At 45.5% G+C, this 15134-nt stretch overlaps 1 non-coding gene across 1 annotated transcript; it reads left to right on the forward strand.

Annotated features, from left to right (window-relative positions):
• The first annotated feature begins 9147 nt into the window (after positions 1–9147).
• Positions 9148–9222, forward strand: Trnas-cga (transfer RNA serine (anticodon CGA)). The gene has a single exon. It is a non-coding gene; the product is annotated as a tRNA-Ser (tRNA).
• The last annotated feature ends 5912 nt before the right edge of the window (positions 9223–15134 follow it).

The raw sequence follows: 15134 nt of genomic DNA on the forward strand, positions 1-15134 counted from the left end.
AACTATTGGCGTGGTACACCGGTCAGATAACCAGTCCACCGCGATTCCACTCAAAAATTCGCTCGCACACGTTTAACTATAACTCTGTCCGTTCACACCGCACAATAAGTGTGGTGGCCAACACAGTGGACAACGCTTAATCTCAAGGACTCAATATAGAGTCGCACTCCGATTCGCTCTCGACAGAGGTGCTCTCCCAGTGAAGTATTGAGGAGAGACTTGTTCCTCGTTCTTTGGGAACACGTACGAGTGCACACGCTCTCGTTGCGTGTTCTCGCTCCAAGAGCGACAACAGAACGGCCCCTCTCCATGCCAGACGTGAAGGGGTATATCTATTGGTCTCTACCATTACTCCTTCAGCTCAAGGCATCAGAAATATCGTCTGCCAATCAGCATTGCTCTTCTAAAACGGGAGAATGACGTTTCGTTTAAGGCGACCAATCCAGAAATCTGTAGCATCGGCGTTTGGCGTTTGCTGTCTCCCAGTGAAAACCTCGGAAACTGTGTGCTATGTTTGTAAAGAATGCGTAGGCTGGGCGCTCCCACACAATGTAGCGGAATTTGCTTTTAAGCCGAACACAGGGTCGTTATTCCTTTCACTTGGGCAAATGCTGTCTGCTCTACGGGCAGTCGCCAGCCCACATAGATAGGTTGACACGTTGTGCGAAGGGACCAGTCTCCTGGCGTACGGTTTGTCTCTCCCGAACTAAAAGCTTTTGTGACCGTCGTGTCTTGAGTGTGTATGTGTACGCCAGTCTCTAGTATTTCAACCCCGGTGCACACTTATTTGCATATCGTTTACATTAATTCATACAACATTGAATTTATCTTATCGAGTTTGGGTTCAAATGAAGCGTCTTGATGTGTGGAATACGATTTTGAGGGCGGAAAATGTAAGCAATGAAGGTCAGGAGACTACGACGTCTTACACTACGTAATAGCATGGCCTGTGTTCACAAGGAATGTTCTGGATCCTCTGGACAAACTGAACTGGTCATTAACTGGAATTGTTCATATTCAGGTACTTGGAGACCATTTGCAGCCATTCAACGATGGAATTTTTATGGATCACAATGCGCAGTTTCACCAAGCCACAATTGGTTTGAAGAAAATTCTGAGCAGTTCGAGTGAATGATTTGGTCAGCCTGATCGCCCGACATCAATTCCAGCGAACGTTTGTGGGATATAATCGAGATGTCAACTGCTGCACAAGATCCTGCACTTGCAACGCTTTCGCAGTTATGGACGGCTGTTGGGCCAGCATGGATCAGTATTTCTGCAGGGCACTTCCAGCCACTAGTTAAGCCCACTCCAATTCGAATTGCTGCTCTACGCTGGGCAAAGGGAGGTTCAACACGATACTAGGAGGTATTCCACGACTTTTGACACCTCAGTGTAAATTGTACCTGTTAACCAGTGAGTGGAATATCTGTTATCCAAACATTCAACGCATTTTTATACTTATTTAGTGTTTCTTTCTGCAGAAATTAATGGAACTGACACAGGTGTGACTACTCTCCTGCTGACGAAGTGAACTGAAGTTGTGACACAGGTCGTAGTTGTCTCTGCACCTCATGGAGCTACACGATGTGTGCTTCTTGTTCCCATGCCCTGAATGTAGAACAGAGGTGGACACCAGTGAATAATATTTGGTATATAATTCCATACCCCTCGATGGTCCATTCCTTAGCCTCAGCTTCGGCTGGACCTATAGCAAGGCCCCAAAGGCTCAGTTCCACCTGAGGCCCTCCATCGGCATTTTATCTCTCTTCTTGGCCAGTTTGAGGCTCAGTATACTAATCTACACCGATGTGTCACTGGTTGACGGTCTTGTCGGCTACACTTATGCTCATGATGGCCATACTGAACAACACTGCTTGTTGGATGGCTGCAGCATTTTCACTGCAGAGTTGGCTGCCATCTATCATGCTCTTGGTTATGTCCACTCCTGCTCTGGTGAGTCCTTCGTCATTTGTAGTGACTCCTTAAGCAGCCTACAAGCTCTCGACCAGTGCTTCCCTAGGCATCCTTTGGTAATGTTAATCGAGGAGTCTCATTATGCCCTCTACAGCAGTGGACTCTCAGTGACCTTCATTTGGACCCTAAGCTATGTCGGGATACCAAGCAATGAGCTTGCTGACCACCTGGCGAAACAGGCCACCAGTACACCATCTCTGGAGATTTACCTCCCAGAAACGGATTTGCAAGCTGTCTTCCACAGCAAAGTTTTCGCGATCTGGGATACTGAATGGCGCACTCTGAGTTCACCAAATAAACTCAGTGCTATGAAGGAGACAACTCATGTGTGGCAGTCATCCATGCGACCCACTCACATGGAACCTGTCATCCTTTGCCGGCTCCACAATGGCCATACGTGGCTAACTCATGGCTGCTTTCTCCATCACGAGGACCCACCTCGGAGTTGCTGTGGCTCCCCTCTGACTGTCGTACACATCTTGCTTGACTGTCCACTTTTTGCTGCTCTGCGGCGGACTTTTAATCTTCCCAGCATCCTACCTTCGATGTTGGGCGACAATGCCTCAGTAGCAGATTTAGTTTTACATTTTATTTGTGAAAGGGGTTTTTCTGGTACCATCTAAGGTTGGACATTTGGCCTTCTCTCTGGGGCATCCACCCACCCTATCTCTCCATTTTAACTCTGTCCCCATTTATTTGCATTTGTTTGTCCTGGTGTTCGTCTTTTCCCTCCATGAGTTCATCTCGCCTTGTCTTTTTGGGGTGGTCATTTTAATGTGCTGCAGAGTGGCTGGTTCATCCTCTTTTATTCTTGTGATCAGCCAGCCTAGACCATCTGATCTATGGTTTTAATACAGTCTTCCACTTTTCCTTATGGTGTATGTTTTCCCCAGTTTTTGTTTGCCCCATTCATTTTCTTTTTGGGTGTAGTTTCACATTCATTTTCCCTTTTCATTTACCAAACGTTCTTTGGTAGTTGTTTTACCCTGACCCATGTTTGCGTCTGGAACAAGGGACTGATGACCCTGTAGTTTGGTCCCTTTTTCCCCCAAATCAACAAACCAACGAATATTTGGTGTATACTCGTACTATGTTATCACTGAAGAAGGTGGCAGTACCAGCAGCCATTTTTCTCACTGTGGCAGAGAGGACCGCGGAGACGTTGGAGGGGCACCGGCTGGTTCCAACCGTGTCCAGGAGGTAACGGCTGCAGCGACCGAAGTGACTCTTGCAAAAGCAGCGGAACAAAAGGAACACCGAGCCAGTGAGAGGCATCGCCATGGAGCCAATGGCGCAAGGGAGATCCTTGGCAGCACGCGGCGTATCTCGACGTCGAGCGAACAACGGGGCAGCGCGCTGGACGTAGAGTTGGGAGCCCAACACAGAGAAAGCCGAGCCGACTGAACAAGGCAGCCGTGATGGCAGCCTGTTGCCTGCATCATTCTTATTATTAGAGTGCCCGAGCGGTGCCTGTGTCTTTCTGCTGTGTGCCTCCACTAGTTTCCGCTGCGTGAAGTACTCCTGTCTAATTGACAGTTATCTGCTGTGTCAAAGGCGACTTTGAATTAGCAAAGTATTTCTATCGACAGTGCTTAATGTTAAATGATTTTGTATCTTACAAGGAGAGGCTACGACGTTCGTATCACAAGTTTATAACGTGCAAGTAGTAAGACACTCAAGCGCAAGACAAGTTTAGTGCATCAGTGATGTAATGTTGCATTACAACAGTCACTTTGAGCTGGCGTTGATCATGTTGCTAGCGTTCACACTCCGTTGTCAGTGGTTCGCTGGATCGAGTCCCGCTCTGGTTTTTTATTTATATTTTTCAACACTATTCATATTACTTCATATGTCTTACATTTGAAAGGTAATTTGATGTAAGGACAAAGTTCTTTGTGAACTCTAATTCCAATCGTTATTTGGTTGATTGCTAATTTTTACGATCGCAGCAAATATTATATTTGTAACTATCGACAAGTGAACGACCAGACACGTGAAATTATCCTGAAAATTTACGCCTACCGTGATTTCCGAAATCTCTATACCTGCAATCGGGTAAGGTAACGAGAACTGCTTTGCATCTGGACGTTTAGATCTGTAGACGACAGATGAGGGCGAGGACGAGGAGGAGGCATCGGCTTGGAAAGTCCAAGTCAGACATCGATAAGTAAAGGTGTAAATAAGTTTATTCAGCAACGGAAGTAGTTGCAATGGAAGGGTAACGTACGATTTGTCATGGGATGTGCTTTCGAGATAACAAGTTGCAGAACGATATTTTTCATACTGACACGGAAAACATAAATTAATAGATCATCTACTACAGCCAATTAATGGAGTTTATCCACATGGACAAGGTATCTTCAGAGTTTATAATGAAAAACAAAGCTTGTTGACATTTTGGAAAATGCGTAAAGCAACATTTTCGTAAATCTCGGATTGACTGCATTTTAATAACATAAACACGTGAAGCAACTTCTCGTTCGTTGTCAACCAAACATGAACGGACTTGAAGGCGCTTGATAAAGTTTTTTTTTTTTTTTTCCTTTTTCCATTCCTCATCAGGGGCGGGCTGGCAGCAGCATGAGCGCTGCTCTTCAGCCAAGAGACACAAATAGACGGGAAAGCATATAAAAACAATATAAACGAGATAACATGATGGAATATAGAAACAAAAAAGGAGGAACAGAAGCAAAGAAGACATACAAAGCGGTGACTGTAAATCGGAGATAAAAATCTAAAAAAGTATGTTACACAAAAAAAAACACACACTACATTAAAAGGCACTGGGCAAAGTACGACCAGAGCATAAAAGTCCGTAGAATGAGTAAACCAGCCACACGACAGGCTGCATAGCAAGGAAATGTCATGGATGATAAACAGGTTGAGCACACAAATAAAACCCACATCACTAGATGACAGTGTATAATGGCACCAAAACACAACACTGATGTATCACACCGATAAGGAATAAAAACCTGGAAGAACCTGCAAGGGGGGAAGGGGGCAAGGGAATGGGAAGAAAAGGAAAGGAGGAGGAGGTGAGAGAAAGAGGGATGAGGTGGGGGGCGCGCCGAAGGAGGGCTTGGAAGGGAAGGGACGGGAGGAGAAAACAGCCCAGGAAGGGGTGCTGGGACTGAGGGAGGGAAGGAGGAAAATCCGCTCTGGGAGAAGGAGGGAAGAGGAAAACAGGGGCCCTGGGGAATGGGGGGGGGGACAAGGCCAGGTTACTGTTGGAAGGGTAGATGTCACGGCGAAGTTCGCCATCCAGGAGGGGGAGGTGCTGGAAATTGCCCTGATGAAGGAGGTGGAGGGTGTGGAGGTGGAGAGATGGAGGGATACAGCGATAGAGGCACGGCAATGGGCGGGGGGGTGGAGAGGAAGGATGAAACGAGGGGGTGGGGGGGGGGATGAAGCCTGCGGTTGATAAAGTTTGTAACTAGCCTATAGAAATAAAAGTGGCATAATAAGTGTTGCGATAGTAAAAATTTGTTAATAGCCAAATAACATTGGAAAATCAGTAAAAGTTCATCCACATGCAGGTGTGTTCTCATCATATTACCTTTCAAATGTAATATGTAAGTAATATACGCTTAGTGTTGAAAAACTAAAAATTTTAAAAATTATCGAGCTTAAACGCTAAGCACATGACCGCCGCCATCTTGTGGCCGAGGTCACAACGTACAAGTACATTAGCGGCGCTTGAAACTTCTCTTGCAATTTTGTTTAAATCGCTCGAGCAGTGCGCATTATTACTTGCACTTCATGTTCTCGTGATGGATATTAGAAGTATACAATGTTTGAACTAAATCGAAATTCCGAACGTCATGGCCTTCCCTTGTTAGTATACTATTACTTCTTATATTAATTGTGGATCTGTTTTCCTTTTGAAGTCAATGATTTTGCCTGCATTTACTTTTATTTCAATTTTGTCGTTGACTCAATTTTTGCTTTGGATCTCATTCTGTTTTCCTTAGTGTCGTGTCTTAACAAATGGTTCAAATGGCTCTGAGCATTATTGGACTTAACGTCTGAAGTCATCGGTCCCCTAGAACTTGGAACTACTTAAACGTAACTAACCTAAGGACAGCACACACATCAATGCCCGAGGCAGGATTCGAACCTGCGACCGTATCGGTCGCGCGGTTCTAGACTGTAGCGCCTAGAACCGCTCGGCCACCCCGGCCGGCCGTGTCTTAACACCAGTCACACGTCGTGTGTATAAAAAAAATGTGGTCGTATTTCAATTTTGTTTCCATCATAAAACTGTGTTACTTAGCAAAAGATACTTACACATCTACAACTCCCAAGCCTTAAAGCAGCTGTACCACTCGCTGTTCATCCCAATCCACTATCGCGACTTCCCTCTTCCCGCCTGAAGTAATGTCGCATATAATTACAAAAATAAAGACGAAGCCTGAGATCATCGGCATAGACAATGACATGTTCTACAAGCCAATGTCAAAAACCCAAAATGCAAGACAGAGATAAATAAATATTTTGTCCATTTGAATTTCGGTTAGCAGCTTGTGTCTCCAGTCTACTGAACGGCTCGCAACTGTAATTAGCATTTTTTAATAACACTGTCGGGGCTGCTGCTTCGTCCTGCGGAAGGCTGTTTGATATATTGGAAAAGTGTAAAGCAAAAGGGCAGGTTAGAGTGTACATCGCAACAATGAACAGCGGTACGTTCCTGGTGTGCGGGGCGCACGAACGCGTGGCTGTCAGCGCTGAAGTTACCAACCAGCTTATCAGTGACGTCAATTTACGAGAGCTTCCGCGAAATTCTGTTAATTAAAAAGCGGCGACATAGGAGAGTCCATACAGTTGCAAATCCGTCTACGTCGTTCGTAATCCATGCTGCTTGATTATTAGCTCGTATCGTAATGAGGTGAACTCGTAATTACAATACAAAAAAGAAAAAAGGGATCTTTTGCTTCAACGTGCATTCATCGATGGAATCAGATTACTTGAACAAACCTTTATTACTGTCAGTGCAAAGAAAGTAAATCTGATGAAGAGCTTTCCCGTTGACACTTCTTTCCATTGTCATTACTTCAGATTAACTTCTTGTTTCTGCTCATTCTGTGCTTGAATGATATTAACGAGTAAACAGTTATCTTCTGCCACGTCATCTCTATGATAGTATGCAAATTTGTGGTCAATGTAAGTGCAGTAGCATTATGTATATACACCAACGGGGGAAAAAATCGCAACACCAAGAAGAAATTGTGTGATATAAACGAAAGTACCTAGGCGTGGATGTCTGTTCAAATTCCGCGATAGTCACGTAACAGTGACGATAGTAACGCCACTTACGAGGATTCAAATCAGGTTTGCTTTAAATACACACTATAACGGTCATGAGCGTTAATTAACTTCAAAAGAATGGCTCTGAGCACTATGGGACTTAACAGCTGAGGTCATCAGGCCCCTAGAACTTAGAACCACTTAAACCTAACTAACCTAAGGACATCACACACATCCATGCCCGCGGTCGCGTGGTTCCAGACTGTAGCGCCTAGAACCGCTCGGCCACCCCGACCGGCTAATTAACTTCGACGCTGGACATGGTGAGTTGATGTAAATCAAGAATCAGTAAGGCGACAAAGATACTATTATTAACATCTTACTAAGTTTGAATGAGGTCTTATAAGAGGGCTACGACAAGGTGAATATTCCTTGTGTGATACTGCAGAAAGACTTAGCAGGGATGTAGCCACTGTATGAGACTGCTAGCAGCGGCTGTGACGAGAATGTTCATCGCTAGAAGACCGGGCTCCGGACGGCCATTTTGCACTACCGTGAGAGGAGACCATCGTGTTCGGCGTATGGCTCTGTCGCATCGCAGTGAGTATGAAGCAGCATTCTGAGCAGCAGTTGGCACCACAGTCACACAACGCATGTTACAAGTCGGTTACTTCAAGGATGGGACTGAGCCAGGCGCGCTGTAGCGTGAATCCCACTGCCCCAGACCACAATCTTTTGCGAGTTCAGAGGTATCACGCGAGAGCTGGCTGAAGTGCAGGGTGGAGGTCTTTGTGTTTTCTGATGGAAGTTGGTTCTGTCTTGGTGTCAGTGATGACCGTGTGTTGGTTAGAAGGAAGTCAGTTGAGGGCTGCACTCAACGCGTATGCGTGCTGCACACATCGGACTTCCACCTGGAGTTACGGTCTGGGATACGATTTCGTACGACAGTAGGAGCAGTCTCATGGTTATTCCACGCACCCTGACTGCAAAACGGTACGTCAGTCTGGTGACTCGGCCGATTGTGCAGCCATTCATGAGCAGCATTCCAGGGGGTGTTTTCCAGTAGGATAACGCTCGCTCACATACCGCTGTTGCAGTCCACAATTTCCTACAACGTCTCAACATTTGGACTTGGCCTGCTCGATCGCCAGATCTGTCCCCAGTCGAGCACGCAGGGAATATTATCGGACGCCAACTCCTACATCATCCATGAACATTATTAAGAGTCCGTCTACTGACCGACCAAACGCAACCGACGTGGAACTTCATCCCACAAACTGACATCCGGCAGCTGTGCAACACACTGCATGCACATTTGCATGCTTGCATTCAACATTTTAGTGGTTACACCGGTTATAGTTGTACCAACATTTCATATTTGCGATAGCTTGCGTTTTTTTTCGTCAATGTAGTTTAATTTGGTTAATGGATACTTTTTACTGAAAAAGAAAATCTGAATTTTTGTTGTGTTTGCGAAGGGACATCTGCATCTCATTAATTCTAAGACTTTGATATTCTGGCGCTGGGGCATTTCTTCTATAAGAAACATCCTGGCAGATTAAAACTGTGTGCTGGACCGAGACTCGAACTCAGGACCTTTGCCTTTCGCGGGCAAGGGCTCTACCAACTGAGCTACCTAAGCACGCCCCGTCCTCACAGCTTTAATTCTGCCAGTACCTCGTCTCCTACCTTCCAAACTTTACAGAAGCTCTCCTGCGAACCCTGCAGAACTAGCACTCCGCTACAGAGTGAAAATCTCATTCTGGAAACATCCCCCAGTCTGTGGTTAAACCATGTCTCTGCAATATCCTTTCTTTCAGGAGTACTAGTTCTGCAGGGTTCGCAGGAGAACTTCTGTAAAGTTTGGAAGGTAGGAGACGAGATACTGGCAGAAGTAAAGCTGTGAGGACGGGGCGTGAGTCGTGCTTGGGTAGCTCAGTTGGTAGAGCATTTGCCCGCGAAAGGCAAAGGTCCCGAGTTCGAGTCTCGGTCCGGCACACAGTTTTAATCTGCCACGAAGTTCTCTATCAGCGCACACTCAGCTGCAGAGTGAAAATCTCATTCTGGATTTCTTCTATAAGCTAGTTGCATTGGTTGTAGAATTAAAGTAAAAGAGAAAAAGAGCTCATTTCAAGGGTGATTTCATGATGATGTTGGAAACTTTCAAGAATGATGGTGAAGGATAAAAAATTGAGGTAAAGGTCCCCGGGCGGGTAACGACATAATCGAAAGTCATAAGCGAAAATCGTTTTGATACTTCTGTGGAAGGCATGTACCGTTGTTGCTATGTGAGCCGTCCTGACCCCACCTTATGCGTTGCTTTGAAACTTGGCTGTTTCTCCGCGTTTGGTTTCGCGCGATTATTGCGGTTATGCCGTGATTCTTCCTCTTTCTACGTCTGGCAGCAGCGGTGTGTATCGATATTTGCACCGTATACCTTCTTTGTTGTGGTGCTTATAGTTCCGGCTTGGTGGTGTGCAGCCAGTCGGTCCGTTGGAGGGAATCAGCAAGCAAGTCTCCGCGCGGCGCAGTCGGCCGTGCCCGCTGGCGGTCTCTACGCAGCGTCGGAGTGTGTGGGGGCTGTCCCGAGTGCTACGAGGTTTGTGGCTCACCGACCCAGGACATGAGAGTTGAGTGGCAATTGTATTACCGAAGCCACGCGAAGCCACATCTGTTCACGTTGTACCCTTGCTGGTGAAGCGGGGCTCGTCATTCAAGTTAGCTACTCCAGTCAAAGAGATTACAGGCCGAAGACGTGACAGACATCCGGGCTGCTGCCTGCTGCTGCCTGGCTTTAGCAGTCAGGGTGGTGCAGAGCAGTGCTGTCGCTGCTGGGGTACTGGTCACTCTTCCTGTTTTACTGTCACTCTTGATACATATCTACAGGGTGTTACAAAAAGGTGCGGCCAAACTTTCAGGAAACATTCCTCACACACAAAGAAAGAAAATATGTTATGTGGACATGTGTCTGGAAACGCTTACTTTCCATGTTAGAGCTCATTTTATTACTTCTCTTCAAATCACATTAATCATGAAATGGAAACACACAGCAACAGAACGTACCAGCATGACTTCAAACACTTTGTTACAGGAAATGTTCAAAATGTCCTCCGTTAGCGAGGATACATGCATCCACCCTCTGTCGCATGGAATCCCTGATGCGCTGATGTAGTCCTGGAGAATGGCGTATTGTATCACAGCCGTCCACAGTACGAGGACGAAGAGTCTCTACATTTGGTACCGGGGTGGCGTAGACAAGAGCTTTCAAATGCCCCCATAAATGAAAGTCAAAAGGGTTGAGGTCAGGAGAGCGTGGAGACCATGGAATTGGTCCGCCTCTAGCAATCCATCGGTCACCGAATCTGTTGTTGAGAAGCGTACGAACACTTCGACTGAAATGTGCAGGAGCTCCATCGTGCATGAACCACATGTTGTGTCGTACTTGTAAAGGCACATGTTCTAGCAGCACAGGTAGAGTATCCCGTATGAAATCATGATAACGTGCTCCATTGAGCGTAGGTGGAAGAACATGGGGCCCAATCAAGACATCACCAACAATGCCTGCCCAAATGTTCACAGAAAATCTGTGTTGATGACGTGATTGCACAATTGCGTACGGATTCTCGTCAGCCCACGCGTGCTGATTGTGAAAATTTACAATTTGATCACGTTGGAATGAAGCCTCATCCGTAAAGAAAAAATTTGCACTGAAATGAGGATTGACACATTGTTGGATGAACCATTCGCAGAAGTGTTCCCGTGGAGGCCAATCAGCTGCTGATAGTGCCTGCACACGCTGTACATGGTACGGAAACTGGTTCTCCCGTAGCACTCTCCAGACAGTGACGTGGTCAGCGTTACCTTGTACAGCAGCAACTTCTCTGGCGCTGACATTAGGGTTATCGTCAAGTGCACGAAGAATTGCCTCGTCCATTGCAGGTGTCCTCGTCGTTCTAGATTTTCCCCAGTCGCGAGTCATAGGCTGGAATGTTCCGTACTCCCTAAGACGCCGATCAATTGCATCCAACGTCTTCCTGCCGGGACAACTTCGTTCTGGAAATCTGTCTCGATATAAACGTACCGCGCCACGGCTATTGCCCCGTGCTAATCCACACATCAAATGGGCATCTGCCAACTCCGCATTTGAAAACATTTCACTGACTGCAAAACCACGTTCGTGATGAACACTAACCTGTTGATGCTACGTACTGACGTGCTTGATGCTAGTACTGTAGAGCAATGAGTCGCATGTCAACACAAGCACCGAAGTCAACATTACCTTCCTTCAATTGGGCCAACTGGCGGTGAATTGAGGAAGTACGCCGGCCGTGGTGGCCGAGCGGTTCTAGGCGCTACAGTCTGGAGCCGCGCGGCCACTACGGTCGCAGGTTCGAATCCTGCCTCGGGTATGGATGTGCGTGATGTCCTTAGGTTAGTTAGGTTTAAGTAGTTCTAAGTTCTAGGGGACTGATGACCTCAGCAGTTAAGTCCCATAGTGCTCAGAGCCATTTGAACCATTTTTCGAGGAAGTACAATAGATACTGACGAAAGTAAAATGAGCACTAACATGGAAATTAAGCGTTTCCGGACACATGTCCACACAACATCTATTCTTCATTTGTGTGTGAGGAATGTTTCCTGAAAGTTTGGCCGTACCTTTTTGTAACACCCTGTATAAAAGGAATATCAGTAAGTGGCTCGAAACAGCATATCCAGACACTCCGGGATGATGATGGCACTGAAACAGAGGATGACACGCGTAAAGCTGAACTACTAAAAACCTTTTTCCAAAACTGTTTCACAGTTCCTTCTCAAAATCCTCGCAGTAAATATGTATATAAATAGGTATAAAAAAAGGGAGGAAGGTTTATCTGTTTAGCGAGAGTAATGGGTGACAGATTTCAGACTACCTAACAGATCAAAACGAAAATTTCTGTTCCGACACTGACAATGTTGAGTGGTTATGGAAAAAGTTCAAGGTAATCGTAAAATGCGTTTTAGACACGTACGTGCCGAGTAAAACTGCGAGGGACGGGAGAAACCCACCGTGGTTCAACAACAAAGTTAGGAAACTACTGCGAAAGCAAAGAGAGCTTCACTCCAAGTTTAAACGCAGCCAAAACCTCTCAGACAAACAGAAGCTAAACGATGTCAAAGTTAGCATAAGGAGGGCTATGCGTGAAGCGTTCAGTGAATTCGAAAGTAAAATTCAATGTACCGACCTGACAGAAAATCCTAGGAAGTTCTGGTCTTATGTTAAATCAGTAAGCTGCTCGAAACAGCATATCCAGACACTCCGCGATGATGATGGCATTGAAACAGAGGATGACACGCGTAAAACTGAAATACTAAACACCTTTTTCCAAAGCTGTTTCACACAGGAATACCGCACTGCAGTTCCTTCTCTAAATCCTCGCACAAACGAAAAAATGGCTGACATCGAAATAAGTCTCCAAGGAATAGGAAAGTAACTGGTATCACTCAACAGAAGAAAGTCCACTGGACCTGACGGGATACCAATTCGATTCTACACAGAGTACGTGAAAGAACTTGCCCCCCCTTCTAACAGCCGTGTACCGCAAGTCTCTAGAGGAACAGAAGGTCCGAATGATTGGAAAAGAGCACAGGTAGTTCCAGTTTTCAAGAAGGGTCGTAGAGCAGATGCGCAAAACTATAGACCTATATCTCTGACGTCGATCTTTTGTAGAATTTTAGAACATGTTTTATGCTCGCGTGTCATGTCGTTTAAGGAAACCCAGAATCTACTCGGTAGGAATCAACATGGATTCCGGAAACAGCGCTCGTGTGAGACCCAACTCAGTTTATTTGTTCATGAGACCCAGAAAATATTAGATACAGGCTCCCAGGTAGTTGCCATTTTCCTTTACTTCCGGAAGGGGTTCGATACAGTTCCGCACTGTCGCCTGATAAACAAAGTAAGAGCCTACGGAATATCAGACCAGCTGTGTGGCTGGATTGAAGAGTTTTTAGCAAACAGAACACATCATGTTATTCTCAATGGAGAGACGTCTACAGACGTTAAAGTAACCTCAGGCGTGACACAGAGGAGTGTTATGGGACCATTGCTTTTCACAATATATATATAAATGACCTAGTAGATAGTGTCGGAAGTTCCATGCGGCTTTTCACGGATGATACTGTAGTGTAGAGAGAAGTTGCAGCATTAGGAAATTGTAGCGAAATGCAGGAAGATCTGCAGCGGATAGGCACTTGGTGCAGGGAGTGGCAACTGACCCTTAACTTAGACAAATGTAATGTATTGCGAATACAAAGAAAGAAGGATCCTTTATTGTATGATTATATGATAGTGGAACAAACACTGGTAGCAGTTACTTCTGTAAAATATCTGCGAGTATGCGTGCGGAATGATTTGAAGTGGAATGATCATATAAAATTAATTGTTGGTAAGGCGAGTACCATGTTGAGATTCAATGGGAGAGTCCTTAGAAAATGTAGCCATCAACAATGTAGGTGGCTTACAAAACACTCGTTCCACCTATAGTTTAGTATTGCTCATCATTGTGGGATCCTTACCAGATCGTGTTGACGGAGGAGATAGAGAGGATCCAAAGAAGAGCGGCGCGATTCGTCACAGGGTTATTTGGTAAGCGTGATAGCGTTACGGAGATGTTTAGCAAACTCAAGTGGCAGACTCTGCAAGAGAGGCGCTCTGCATCGCGGTGTAGCTTGCTGTCCAGGTTTCGATAGGGTGCGTTTCTGGAAGGGGTATCGAATATATTGCTTCCCCCTACTTAAACCTCCCGAGGAGATCACGAACGTAAAATTAGAGATTCGAGCGCGCACGGAAGCTATCCGGCAGTCGTTCTGGAACAGGAAAGGGAGGTAATGACAGTGGCACGTAAAGTTCCCTCCGCCACACACCGTTGGATGGCTTGCGGAGTATAAATGTAGATGTAGATGCAGACTAACCTAGAAGAGCCGTATTGAATGGTTGTGCATTCCACTTCGAAAATTATTGTGTTTGTAACGGAAAACAAACTGATGCTTTTTATCGACGCTTGATGTCCACGAAAGAAGTAGTGAGGAGTAGTGTTTGGGATGACTCCAGCTACTTATCGCTACGCCGTCCGCCCCCGGTAGATGAGTGGTCAGGGCGACAGAATGTCAATCCTAAGGGCTCGGGTTCGATTTCCGGCTGGGTAGGAGATTTTCTCCGCTCAGGGACGGGGTCCTGTGTTGTCCTAATCATCATCATTCATCCCCATCGACGCGCAAGTCGCCGAAGTGGCGTCAAATCGAAAGATTTGCACCCGGCGAATGGTCTACCCGAGGTGAGGACCTATTCACACGACATTTACATCGCTGAAACAAAATTACTGACATCTGTGGAAGTATCAGATAAAAACCGGCTGCGAACTCTTAAGAGGGCACCATATATAAATTTGTTGTAGTATTTAATCTCTATTCCAGGGATGTTTAACACTAATTGACCTACACAATCATTCTAGACATTCCCCAGTGTGAGGCAACGGAACAAAAAATAAAACGTGAGACTGAGGTATGATCTTTAAATGGTGATTCATTGTTAAAATAAATTTACAGGAGTCTTCTGAAAATCACGTAAGTTAATGCCTTACCGATTTTGCCTTCTGGCAGGGTCACTTTACGTAAGTTACCTTTCTATATTATGACATTTTTCATCTTGGTTTATATTTTTGTTAAACTTAATTTTGTATGCATAGTTTTTTAACTCTTTTAAATTTCCATTCTGATGAAGACATCATCAGAGGCGTCGAAACCAAGGTAAATGAATTATACAACTATTTGGCAACCGGTTGGCTGTCTTATTTCTCCTTTGAAACATAAATTACTGCTAAGCTGCAAAACTCACTGTTAGCTCACAAATATAAGATGCCACGACTAGACTA

The sequence above is a fragment of the Schistocerca cancellata genome, chromosome 6 (assembly GCF_023864275.1).
Source record: "Schistocerca cancellata isolate TAMUIC-IGC-003103 chromosome 6, iqSchCanc2.1, whole genome shotgun sequence".
Classification (NCBI taxonomy): domain Eukaryota; kingdom Metazoa; phylum Arthropoda; class Insecta; order Orthoptera; family Acrididae; genus Schistocerca; species Schistocerca cancellata.